The 13,196-nt window shown below is 40.5% G+C and overlaps 1 protein-coding gene across 3 annotated transcripts in view; it reads right to left on the reverse strand.

Moving 5' to 3' along the window:
• The window catches only part of FYB1 (FYN binding protein 1), a 170,529-nt gene that overhangs the window by 113,852 nt on the left and 43,481 nt on the right, over nt 1-13,196 (reverse strand). Inside the window, exon 1 of one of the 3 annotated variants that reach the window (XM_081293859.1) lies at nt 6,347-6,469. The exons of the other annotated variants lie outside the window; for them this stretch is intronic. The gene's annotated coding sequence lies outside the window, so the exon portion shown is untranslated. Of the gene's footprint in view, nt 1-6,346; nt 6,470-13,196 lie in introns of those variants that run through there. 3 annotated transcript variants of the gene reach the window in all.

Below are 13,196 nucleotides of genomic sequence, written 5' to 3' on the forward strand. Positions count from 1 at the left end.
TGCACCATTTCTCATTATAATTGGGATGTTCTTCATTGCAAGCTTTTCATGGCGTGCATCCTACTCTTAGCATCAAGCCACCTTCTGTTGCAAGGATCCCTCATCTTTACAGGGTGCTTCATGATTTCAGTAGTTCTGAGCTCTCACTTATCCACCCATTCATCTTCTGAGTGATCTGGACACTCCGTGCTTATATGCTATAATATGTTTTACTTTGCCACTATCTAGTCTACACTCTGTGCTTTAATAAAATCACTTATTCTGGGGATACAGATCATCTTAATATTTTTTCTTCCCAAATTCTACATATACTCCTTATTTACACTCATTACATAATCAGCAAAAAGATTCTAGATTTTGGTATTTTACACGTATTACTAATTCCATCATTAGAACTAATCATCACATTTTATAGTACAAACACCATATTCGTCTGGTTCTCTCAATGCCTGGTTAATTCTTATTATTATGGAATGGCATAATGAGACATGTAAGTGCTAGCAAGTGGCAGAGATGAGAACCAGCTCGGGGTTCTGGTTCTAAATTTTGTGCCTACTTTAATGTGACATAGATATGAATTTCATTACTCTTTTGTGTAGTTATTATTTGAGTTTAAACTCTCACCCGATATGCAAAATATTTTAGTTTCTTATTCTGGTTCAAAAAGTTTTCCACTTAGCCCTAGTTATTAACCTGTCCAAAAAGCCTTAACCATTGCAAAGGAAATGATAACTTTTGTTCTACTTATGGCTGTGATCATGGCAAATCTGAGATGAGCAATGAGACATAGAAGATATAGGACTCAAGACCAAAACATCCTGACTGACTTGCAATTTCATGGGCAAAGTAGAAGGGGAAAACAACTGAGACAAACTATTCTGCTTGCTCTTTTAAGTGATGGGTCTCTGTGTGCATTCCACATAGGGATGGGATGTTCAGGGAGATGACTACAATTAGGTCTCTTTTAGCACAAACTGGCTCCAAATAGCTGCCCACTAGAGTCAGTAAAATGAGTTATCCCACTGTGGGTTCAGGGGTCTGGGGTATATCTTGCTTTATCCATTGTCTGCATGGGATGGTGTTTATTGTCCATTTGACGTCAGCTTCAAACTTATTACTTAAGGATGTTGAAGAAGGGTGCAAAACAGATACGACAGGAGAGAGAGATTTAAGATTTTCCATAGCAAAAAACAAATTGATGGCAATACATTTCTACATAACTCCTGTCAGGATAATGTGAAAAAATGTTAAAACATGGTTAATTCAAAGAATAGAAATAAAAAGCAAAACACAGCAAACTTCTTCCTGTTTTTTGATATTTAGTGACTAAATGATTTTTTGAAGGGATGAAACTATTGCAATAAGTCATATTAATTTTAAATAGATTTTCTTTCAATTAAAAACTTAAACTGCATCCATTAAGATGACAATTATAAAAAAAATAGAAAATAACAGATGTTGGTGAGAAATCAGAGAAATTCAATCGTTGTGCACTGCTGACAAGAATATACAATGGTGCAGTTGCTGTGGAAAACAGTATGGAGATTTTCAAAAAATTAAACAGAATTAACATGTGTTCCAGAAATTCCACTTATGGCTGTATATCCAAAAGAAATGAAAACAGGGACTCAAGAAGTATTTGAGCAGAATTTTTCATAATAGCCAAAAGGTAGAAACAACTCAAGCCGTTGTTGATGGATGAATGGATTAACAAAGTGTGGATATTCGCACTTTATAATTGGAATATTATAGAGGATTAAAAAGGAAGGTCTTTTTGGCATATACTATAACATGAACTTTGAGCACATTATACTAAGTAAAATAAGCCAGTTTAAAAGGACATATATTGTGTGAATTCCACTTATATGTTACCTCCAGTGGCCAAATTCCTAAAGACAGGAAGTATCATGGTAGCTGCCAGGGGAAAGAGGGAACAGGGCGTTAGTGTTTAAAGGGTACAGAGTTTCATTTCAGGGAAGATGAATAAGTTCCCAAGATGGATAATGTGATGGTTGCTCAATAATGTGAATGCCCTTAACATCACAGAATTGTACACTTAAAAAATGGCTAAAATGGTAAATCTTATTTTATGTATATTCATCACAATACAAAAATTTAGTAAAGATATTAAAAACCAGTGTTTGGAGGAGTATTAAAAAGACCACTTAATTAATTTAGCAATGGATCAATGTCGGATACCTAACTTGAATAAAAATAATTTTTTAAAAAATTTGAGATGCCTAAGTACAACTGTAAAGTATGTTTGTATGTGCATGTGCACGTGCGCATGCATGAGAATGCGCCAGGAATTAAACCCAGGGCCTCACTCATGTGAGATATGTGCTCTACCTCTGAGCTACATCTTCAGTCCTAAAGCTATATTTTTAATTGATAAGGTAAATAAATAATTTGGGTTTCTTCTTTGAGTTGGAGACAGTGAAAGCATTCTGTAAGACAAGAGGCACAGTGTTTAGTAGCATCAACCTGGGAGTTCTCTTCTCCAGGCTGGATGCACCATGTGCTCTAATCCATACTCCTCTGCTCCTCTGAGGGTTTCTTTCTGAGGCTTCACCAGCCCAGCCAGGCTGGGGTCGAGAGGGGAGGGCGTGGCATCCTGTGGTATATTCAGATGCAAAAGTGATTAAAAGCCACTAGGATTCTGGATCCCCCCTGCTCTCTTCTGATCACCTTTACTGATGGGCTCCTGCCAAAATTGTGAAAATTCCATGTTAAGAACTGGGGCCCCTCTGGTTGTGCCCTGGGCTCCTATGAGTGGATAGGATTGAGGTACAGCTGTTAGTTGCTTGTCTTTATAAATTTGGCCCGTCTTCCACATCCACTGTGGTAGTTTGCATGATAGCATTACCCCCGAAAGATATACCGTGTCGCAGAAACCGTGAATGTGACCTTATTTAGATAAGGGATCTTTACAGATAAAATTAAGGAACATGCCATGATGTCATCCTCACAGCACTAAATCCAGAAGGCACTACATTCAATGAGAAGTGTCCCTCCAAAGTTCAGAAGAGAGGATATTTGAAGAAAGAAATGAAGATTGGTGTGATAAAGCCAGAAGCCAAGAAACGCCTGGGACTACTGGAAGCTGGATGAAATGAGAAGTGGATTCTCCTGTGGAGCCTTTAGGGGCCTTCAGACTGAGCCCTACAGACAGCTTAACTTGAGACTCAGAAGAGAATGCACTTCTGTCGTTGGAAGTCACTCAGTTTGTGGTACTTTGTGGCAGCAGTCACAGGAAACTAACACCTACCCTTCATGGAATCCCCAAATGCCTTTGTGCTGGAGTTCTAGGAATGTCCAGATGCCTACACTGATGAAGTTTAGGAAGAAGGGCAGAAGGTTCATTTCATGATTACCTTTGCTGGGCCACCATTTGCTGCCCCTCTCCGTGGTGACATCCCAGCTGGGGTTATCAGAAAGATAAAGCAAGGGATTAGTCACAGGCAGCAGGTGAGCTCTAGTGGCTTTTAACCTATCCTTGGAAGGAAGATCAGGTGATGTTCCACCAACACCTGAGACTAAGTCTCAATGACATGATTAACAAGGCATATCCTGAATAGACCTAAATGGTTTTCCTACCTGTGAACAGAGGCTAGTTTGCATAGGTGAAAAATGGGACAAGCCCTGAACTCTTCAAATTTATCAGCAAAATTCTAGTCCAGCTTCTGATGGAGGAATATTCTTTGGTTTCCAGGACTTCCCATTGGATTTGCATCCCTGACCAGCTATGCACTCCATCTGTTCCTAGCAGTCAATGCAGAGGCTATTCCAACCTCCACTTTCCATCAGCTGGTTGTTATATAATAAATGCCTGGGACAGGCTGAGCCCTGGGCTGTGGTAAAAAGAAGGGGGATAAAAATGGGCCACACAGACAGGCCCATTTTAACTGGAAACCTTACATTAGAGTCACAGTGTTGGAGAAAGAAAAAAACCTCAACATCAGTGAATTTAAGCCCTTCATTTTACAGGAAAGAAACAGGATAGGTGATCTGTCTAAAGCCACATGCTAGGACAAGGTCAGGGTTTTCTACTTGCTCATCCAGTGGGCTCCCCACTTCCTGTGCTGGCAGACTGGTGACATACCTGTCAGCTACACAAAGACCTGATCTCAAACATAGTCACGTCAAGATCCAAGGACACTGTGGGCTGCCTTCCGGTCCAGGTCCTATCACCTGTGCCATCCCCTCCTAACAAATCAGCAAACAAATTCCTGTTACCTGTTTTACAGATAAAGAAACCAAGATGTGGAGCAGTGTGTCCATTCACTCAAGCCCCCAGCTGGAGCCTGGTGGAGCCTCAGTTCACTCTACCTTCCCTCAGAGGCAGCCCTGCCACATCTCAGACGCACACTTTCTCACCCCTGCCTCCCTCTGGTTATCAGGTGATACAAATGGCGGAAAACATGATGTTCAAATCTGGTAAAAGCTTCTGAGCATCATCTGTGCTTAGCCTTCAGGCCACTAGATGTCAGTGTGACTGCTCTGCAAGCCGGCTGTCAGTTTCAAGACTGGCATTTTCCAGATAGTCCAGGGTCAGGTCAGCATATCGCAGTGGGAACTGGGGGGAGTTGGAGCCCAGTGGTCATGAAATAAATGGATGGAAATGACAAATGACCAGCATGGGCTTGAACCTTTGAGATGATTTCCCAAGGGAAGTAGAATCCTTCCCAGCCTTTCCTTCCTGACATAGCAGAACAGCTTCTCCAGGGAGACCTTGGAAAATGCCACAATTCCCAAGGCTATAAACGGTGCCCTTTAATGACATATTTTTGAAGATGTGGTTTTATTGGGGGGGGGACATGTCCTGGACTGAGGTTGTGGCTCAGTGGTAGAAAGCTTGGCTAGCATGCGTGTGGCACTGGGTTTGATCCCCAGCACCAAATTAAAAAAAAAAAAAAAAAAAAGAAAGAAAGAAAAACGAAATAAACAAAATAAAGCTAATAAAAAATCCTACTTCATTTAAAAAGGAAAAAAAAAAACCTGTCCTTCTCCTCTATCATATGTCATTATTTTCTTGGGGTGTCAGACTATTTGGAATTTGTGTCTCACCTTGTTATATGCACATGTTTTGATATTGATAAAGCCTCCTCAGGCAGTCTCTGAGCATAAACACCACCAAGCCTTTGTCTTTGGGGCGATATACTCATCTATTTTTCTACACAAAAATAATCTGAATCTAATGACAAAAATATTTCAAATAGCAAATATGACTAATCAGTGCTACATAGCAATACATATTAAGAGTCCAAAAGTTTATCCTCACAACAACTATGAGGTCAGTACTATTCTTATACCCATTTTTAGGATGAGAAAACTCAGACACAGAGATGATATAAACCTCTCTCAGAGTCACACAGCACATAGAAGGCAGAGTCAGAGGCCCGTTCGTTTTTAGTTACTTCCCTATTAATCTTGTTAAAAAAAAAAAAAAAGAAAGAAAAGACCTCATGAATCAGCAGCAATACATACAAGAGAACCAAAATCTACAAACAAAATGTGGAGTTATTGGTGGCTCTGAAAGGCTTCTGTGGCTGACTTGCAGTTGTTCGTCAGCATTGATCTGGTTTGCCAGGCTCAGCTCTAAGAAGGCAGGGTTCCAGGCAGTGAGGCTTCTTTTCCTGGTTTGTATAGAAAACTCACATGAATCTCCAACCCTGGCAGATCTTAAGGTTTGGGGACAATTGAAAGTAGTTTTTCCTCATCAAAAGGATGAGTACACATTTGTTAGGAGCCAGGGTGAATTAAATCATGTGTGCCCAGCTCTGCAGGAATAGGGCCACATCTCTGGTTTTGTTACATCATTTAACACCAACGGCACCGCAGGTTGCAGTGCAAGAGAAGCCCTCTCCAGTTACGAAGGAGCAAGTGACAGGCATGCTCCTGGCCCCATGGCTATGTGCCTATCACCCTTCTGGCTACAAGGAGGCTGAGTCTTAGTTTCTGGTGACCATCTCTTCTGCTTTTTTGCAACAGAATATGCCTTTCTTTTTAGTTATTCAGTCAGAAGAACCTGTGCTGCCAAATTTTGAAGGTGCTCTCTTTTCTTTCTTTATTCTTTTTTATGGTACTGGGATTGAACTCAGGGGCACTTGAACACTGAGCCACATCCTTAGCCCTATTTTGTATTTTATTTAGATACAGGGTTTCACTGAGTTGCTTAGCACCTCACTTTTGCTCAGGCTGGCTTTGAACTTGCAATCCTCCTGCCTCAGCCTCCAGAGCCGCTGGGATTACAGGCATGTGCCACCGCAGCCGGCTGGTGGTATCTTTTCTTGCAGTATAACTTAGCACATTTCTTTGAAAGAAGAAACCTGGGCATAGCTGTTACCTGATTCCTGCAGAAGAAGGTGGTAGGGTGGCCTCATTTAATGGGTCTTCGCGAGGCAAAGGCCTGGGTTCCCCTCACTTTTGCCTGCTGCATTTGCTCTCCATGCAGAATCCAAGAGCATTGGCAATTTTGAAGCCTGGCAGGGGTTTTCCCAAAGGGATGGTTGAGTGAACCACCCCACCCCTCCTTGCCAGGCTGACAGACCAGAGAAATGTTCTATTAGGGCCTCAGGATATTGAGCAAGGAGGAGAAAGAGGAAACTAAAAATTGTCTATTCAGCCTTCATGCTCCTGCTGACATTCCCGACAAGCATGTGATATTTAAATGGACAAAAAGTAAGGCCCTCCTGCCTGCCACCATGGTATTCAAGGGGGAGCAATCTGTAAAGCCCTGGGTCCCATAACTGCCCTGCACACCCAGGGCTGTCATTTGCAGTGGTGGTCAAGGAGAGGGGCTCTGCTCTAGGAAGGTCCACTCCAATAAGTGGAACTCTAACTATGTCTGCAGTCTGCAGGTGAAATGGGCTTTGGACTCTATCACCTGAGAGGGGATGGGGCATGTCCTGGAGAGCCCAGGGACTCACTTCTTACTGCTGCCTTTCTGACTTTTCTTCTAACTCTACAGAAGATGGAGTGTTCAGAGATTCCCACTGGGACTAAGTGGAATTTTAAGATATTGTGGTTGTTAAATTAACTTCCTCTGCCTTTCTTCTTCCCACCCATCCATCGACCTATCCATCCATTCATAAACATGAAACACCTACTGTGTGGCCCAAGAACTTTACTCAGACTAGAAAGTTGAGTAAAGGCAGGGTCTTCCTCGTGGTGGTTTATGATCGTGTAGAAGTTAGGTCAGAGAAAAAGTCCACTATCCTCCCACCATGACTTTCCCTTCATGCACAATAGAGGTCATGAACTATAGCACACCTTCCAAATCTGTCCTATTATTAAGAAAAAGAGGGCTTTTATATTTTCAAAGGACTATAAATAAATAAGAGGAAGGAGAAGGGAAAAGAGGAGGAGGAGATGATGTCTTGACAGGACTGTACACAGCCTGAACTATTTACTATCTAGCCCTTTGCAGAAGAAGGTTGCTGAGACTTGTTCTATCCTAAGAAGGCTCTGCTTTTCAGTAGGCACACAACTATCTAAGGCATTTTCTCTAGCCATCAGATGTGGCGACGTGAGTAAGTGTTGGTCAGTGGGCTCTAAGCAGAAGTGGTTTATGTAGCTTCTTGGTGGTGCTCTGCAGTAGAGCTCATCATGCTGCCCCCCACCCCCGTTGGTTGGCTTGCTGTGGGTACCTGGGCCATTCTGGGCCACCGATGACCAGGGCAATACCCTAGGAATGGCAGAGCCAGAAGATATAAAGAGACTGGGCCCTGGAACTGGGAGTAATCCTACTGTGTCTTTTTGCTGTATAGCTCTGAGGGAGAGAACACAAGAAGGAAGAGAAGATTAACTTTTAAAACTCAGTCTTTCCTGGGCCTCTTTTACTGCAAACAAACCTGTAGTATAACCACCAATGAGACTAGAATGTCTAAGTTACCATGTCACACTGTGATGAGTGAGAAACTCAAAGTATCAATAAAGGGCCAAAAAATATGAGGAAGGAATTGCTGTAGTGCAGAGGCAGAAGAGGAAGACTTTACCCAACACAGGACACTTGATCTCAGGCCATGAATGAGTCCTTGTTGGAGTTTACAATTGTCTATTTCTTCCCCCCTCCACCAACCTTCCTCCAAAGCCCAAAACAAAATAAAACAATCTACCAAAACAAAGAACATGGCCTGCCTTCATGGAATTCCCCTTCCTCTCTTCTCTTGCACTGTTTTAACTCCTACTCATGTTTCAAAGCCCTGTGTAGGTTTCACCTCCTTCTGAATTCAGTCCCATAAACCTGGGTCAGGCATCCTTCCACCAGCTTTCTGCACTCTTTTAATTTTCAGAGTTGTATCTGTCTTTTCCCACTAGAGCTCCTTGGGAGTGAGCACAATAGTATATTTGATTCCTGGTTTCTAGTACATTGACTGGCTTACAGAAGGCATGTTATATAAGTTGTGAATGAATTAATTTATTACAAGATGACTGTAACTTGCTGGTTTGTGGAGCTGTTGCTTTTTTACACAATTGTCCTAGGAAAGGGAAGATATCGATTTATGTCTCTTATCACCTGCATGTTAAGGTATATACATTTAAAACTTTTGCTTTCTAAAATGGCGGGAAAAAAGTAGATATGTTTAGAAAGTTTCAATTTAAAATTTTGAAAGTTTTGTTTGATACAAATGGTAGCTATGCTTAGTAACAGTGCCTGAAAAGTTTTGAAGATTTAATAAAAAGTTTCTTGGTTATAATAAGAAGTCCAAAATTTAATTTAGAGGAATAGGGTTGGATATTTAATCAACTAAAATGACATGAGTTTAATAATATGAGGACATATTCCTGAAATACATGGAAGAACACACATTTACATGTTAATAAGTACTCAATTGTCCCAATTTTCATAAAAAAATTTACTCATAAAGTAAACAATGTGGCAAATCTATTATTGTTTCACACCAATAATAACATACTATGATGATAACTCATTTGATTCTACCTTGGCACTGTATGTTATGTGGCTTATAATCGATGAGAGAAAAAAAATATTTTCAGTGTAAATTTGTTACTATATGACAAAATATGTGCAACCTATGTTCTGAGCCAACAAAAACATGTTTTTCAATATATATTTTTATTACATCATTAAAAAATCAGAAAGTTGTCTTACTAGGATCTTATTGCTGTAGCTGCATAACTCTTAGAGCTTATTCATCAGTTTACTTATCTGTTCCATTTTCAAAGACCAACGTATCTCCCCCCCAAATTTTCTGATGTGCTTTAAAAAAAAAAGCCTATATGGTTTGATGAATTAGTGCACCAGAATGCAAAGCAAGTTCAATGTTATTTTATTCAAGGATTAACTCATCTTTCTGGACTTGAGATACTGAACAAGCTACACCTGGCCTCATGTATACTCCATAGATTTTTTTTTAATCAAGAAATTTCAGATTTTAACAGGAGACCTGAATGCTGACATAGATGGGGGAAATAAGCATACAGGGATCTCCTCTTTGTGTGTGTGTTTGTCATGCTGGGTCTCAAACCCAGGGTCTCAGGCAGCATAGGCAAGCATTCTACCACTGAGCTCCATTCCCCAGCCCACCCAGACCTTGTCTTCTAATGGAAGCCCAGCTAGCACCCTGCTCACCATGGTAGGTGATGATGGATAGCGCTGAGAATGTAGCCAGTTTCTATTTCCCCACCATCTGCCTCTTTTTCTTCCCAAGGAAACTGGGATCTACACTGTTTTGATTAAAGTCCTTTCGCAGGGTTGCTCTGGGACCTTTCACCATAACTGTATGTCCCTTCAGAGTGATATTGACACTTCCCAGGATGTCCACATTCTGAGAATGGTCAGATGCAGCAAAGAGAGAATGTCTTCTAACCATGTAGATTTTCAGGACACCATGTAGCAGCACTAGTATGTTCCCTCTTCATTTAGAGGAAAGAATACAAAATGCAAGGGGCATATTTTTCTGTACATGCTTTAGATGGTGTTAATTGAAGGCAAAGTTGGAAAGAATTGCTTGCATTATGTTTCTAAAGAAAACGATAATGTAAAATTGGGTTACTATTTGAATATGAGGTTTTTATTATTTTTGTGGCTATTCCTCACTAAAGGCTTTTATACATTATAGGGAGACCTAAGCAATAAAATAAAATAAAATCCCTCAAAGTTTTCTTAAATAAAATAACAGGCCTTCCATCTGCTATAGAATTGTAACTAACACTTCAGAGCTTGAGGATGTTTTATTAAATGTTCAGGGCTTCCCCTCCCCCACATAAGAGAAATTCTAAGCAAATGATGGACATCTAAATGAATAGTTCATTCTTTGTGGACATGAATACTAGCCTTTTATTCCCCCACCCTGAGCTGCTCTATTGTACAACACAAGGAAATAAAACACTATGTAGGATAATTAGGGAGTGGGTGGGGGTGTAGGGTAGATGGGGGAGCCAATTTACTCTCAGGCATCACCCTAAGCTTGCCACTCCAGGCATCAAGGACCTACTTAGAGTGCCAGGGTTTCTATCTTTATTGCATTACTGGGTTCTCCCACATCCCTATCTTATTCCACCCTCATCTCTACCCTATACCAACTGATCAGCAAAACGTCTACTTTGAGGAGTTGACCTGTTTATCATATTGCCTCTTATACTTCCTTCTCTGTTCTCTAAATATTGTACTCATTTCATTGCTAAAAACAGAAAGTAAGTACAATATTTTGTAAGTACAAATTTTTGTAAGTACAATATTTAATTATTACGTTTAAAAGGTTAATGTTATGTTCTCACTTTAGCAATGATAACACTCCCCCATAACTTAAAAAAAATGATGAAGTTGATATTCTGTTCTCAAAGGAGTAAGCAACATGAAATTGATGTCTACCCTAGTTGTCTTTCAAGAAGAGTTCATCTGTTTTCAATGGCCATGCCAGCTCTGCTTTGCCATTGAAGACTACAGTAACTTCCTCAGAAAAAAAGGAAGTTTATTTATTATAAATAAATATACTTATTTATTATAAGTAAATAACCACGCATGATTTTGGGAATGAAAATGATCTGGCTTTGGGTCAGGCTTCAACACAGTCCTGAGGGTTTGCTTTACTCCAGGGACCTGAAGACAAATTGGGGAGGGCTCTACCTCTGCTCGTTCAGCAAGGGAGTGGATTTGGCAGTGGAACCAAGCCTTTGCCACTGCCAAGATTAATGAGTAGCAGATGAAGTTCAAATTAATCCATGCCCTTTGGAAAGCTCACATCGCCCTGATGACATCTGTTTGTCAAGAGCTTTGTCTTTAAGCCAATTGCATCTTGATCACAGTCCATCAAAGGTGTACATTCCTCAAGTGAGCTCACTGTCCACTGTCAGAAACCACTCTGTGCCCAGACACATGGGTAATTAAAATGAGAATGGATTATTTAGAGGAGGATAAAAGAAAGAGCGTTCTGCTTATTTTTCCTGACTTTAGCAGCTACTTTTTCTTCCTCACCTCAAAACTCATGCACATATAGAGAAACATTTCACCATCATGGTGCAGGACTGGCTCCTATTTAATATGTAAAAAAAGAAAAAGAAAAAGAAAAGGTGGCTTTTTTCTATTTTCCTCTGCCCTGCCTCCTTCTGATCTCAATGTCCTTGTTCCTTCCCCAACTTGTTCCTTATTTTGCTATTCAGAAAAACAAGAAGTTATCTGGTCAATGTCAAGGAGTTTTTTGCCTCTGAGCATCTAGAAATACATTCTCATTAGGAAAAGGCATAAGGGATTTGAATAACTTCCAGGAGGTTTTGCCAGATGGGGTTTTATCAGGGGAAAAAATACTTATGAAAGGAGTCAGCAATCTTGGACATGTAGGGGAAAAAGAACTGTACCTGCTTCCCCCTTCTTTCTTGGTCCTTCTTTTCCTGATCTTTTGTCATCCAGGAAAATAGCTATCAAAGATTTTAATATATGAGTGTACATCTTAATATGTGAATATTTATTAATGAACCCCAAGATAAGCAAATATAATTGCAAGACCAAATTACCATGAGATGGCTCTGGAGGTGTAATAGGTCCTATGCTGGCAAACCAAAGCTCAATGTAAACAATGAAACAAAACTGGGACTTTGGCACTCAGCAACTGTCAATCAACTTCTCACTAGGGATTTTCCAGTCTAACTGGTCTGACCACTCTGACCAGTCCAGCAGATTGGGTCCTTCTTCCCAGTGTAGCCTGTGCAGGCTGTCCCACACTGCTCCAGTGAGCTCTCCGAACCTCTTCTGGTTCTGGTTGCTACCTAATTGCTGATTCATTTCTTGCTCAAATAATTTATTTTTCCCAAAGTTTTTCTTTTAACAAATACACACATGTATTATCTCAGGAGTATGTTATCTACTATAAAATATAAACAAAAATAGAAAATTAAAAATGAATTTCTTAAAGCATAAGGTTTCTAATCATTTCTCCCTAGGCCCAGTGAATTCTCTTGAACCCACCAGGCCACTGGTGAAAAGAGAGAAAAAAATTATGAGACTAGAAATGGGCAAAGGACACAAGGGTGTCTCTGGCCAAAACCACAGTGTTCCCTACAAGTTGGTTCCACCCATTTGATTTTGTTAGCAAGTTCCTTTGTTCAGCATGCAATGTGTACTAAGGTCCCTGTCTGAGCCAAAGCCTGTCTCTCCTTGTCCTGTTCTGCCCCAGCTGCATGACTTTTCATGGGTCTTTCAGTGCTTACTTCTGAGACTCTCGCTACTGCTCTCCTAATAGGTGATCATATCGGACATTTCCATCTCAATGTTCTGCTTCGAATCTTCCCTTGGCAGGACTGTCATTATGATCTTTCTTTGATCAACTGGATCATGTTTGCTTTAAAGCCATTTGTTAGCTCTTCAGCTCTTCAGAAAGAAAAATAATAGTCCAACTCCTTAACTTGGCCTGAAGGCTTTCCTTTATAAGCCCTTACCACCTGTCCAGGTGCAGAGGGTATTGCTTCTTCTCTCATGTTGGCTCATTCTTCCCCTCCTTCTTTCCCTGGTTAATCACCTCCCTCACCAAAGTCTCCTCTGATCCTCCCTCTTGCCTCTTAGAATACTGACTGCATCATGTGTTAGGATATTTACATCTTGGTTCCATTAGAAGTTGTCCTGTTCTTAGTTTGTCTGTAATTCTTTAAAAGAATAGTCCTCAAACTTTAGTGTTCATAAGAATAACAGGTGGTGATTTTTAAAGTGCAAAGTTTGGATTCAGTAGGTTTAGGGTGGA

Source organism: Spermophilus citellus (genome assembly GCF_964194105.1).
Source record: "Spermophilus citellus genome assembly, chromosome: 1".
NCBI classification, from domain to species: Eukaryota; Metazoa; Chordata; class Mammalia; order Rodentia; family Sciuridae; genus Spermophilus; species Spermophilus citellus.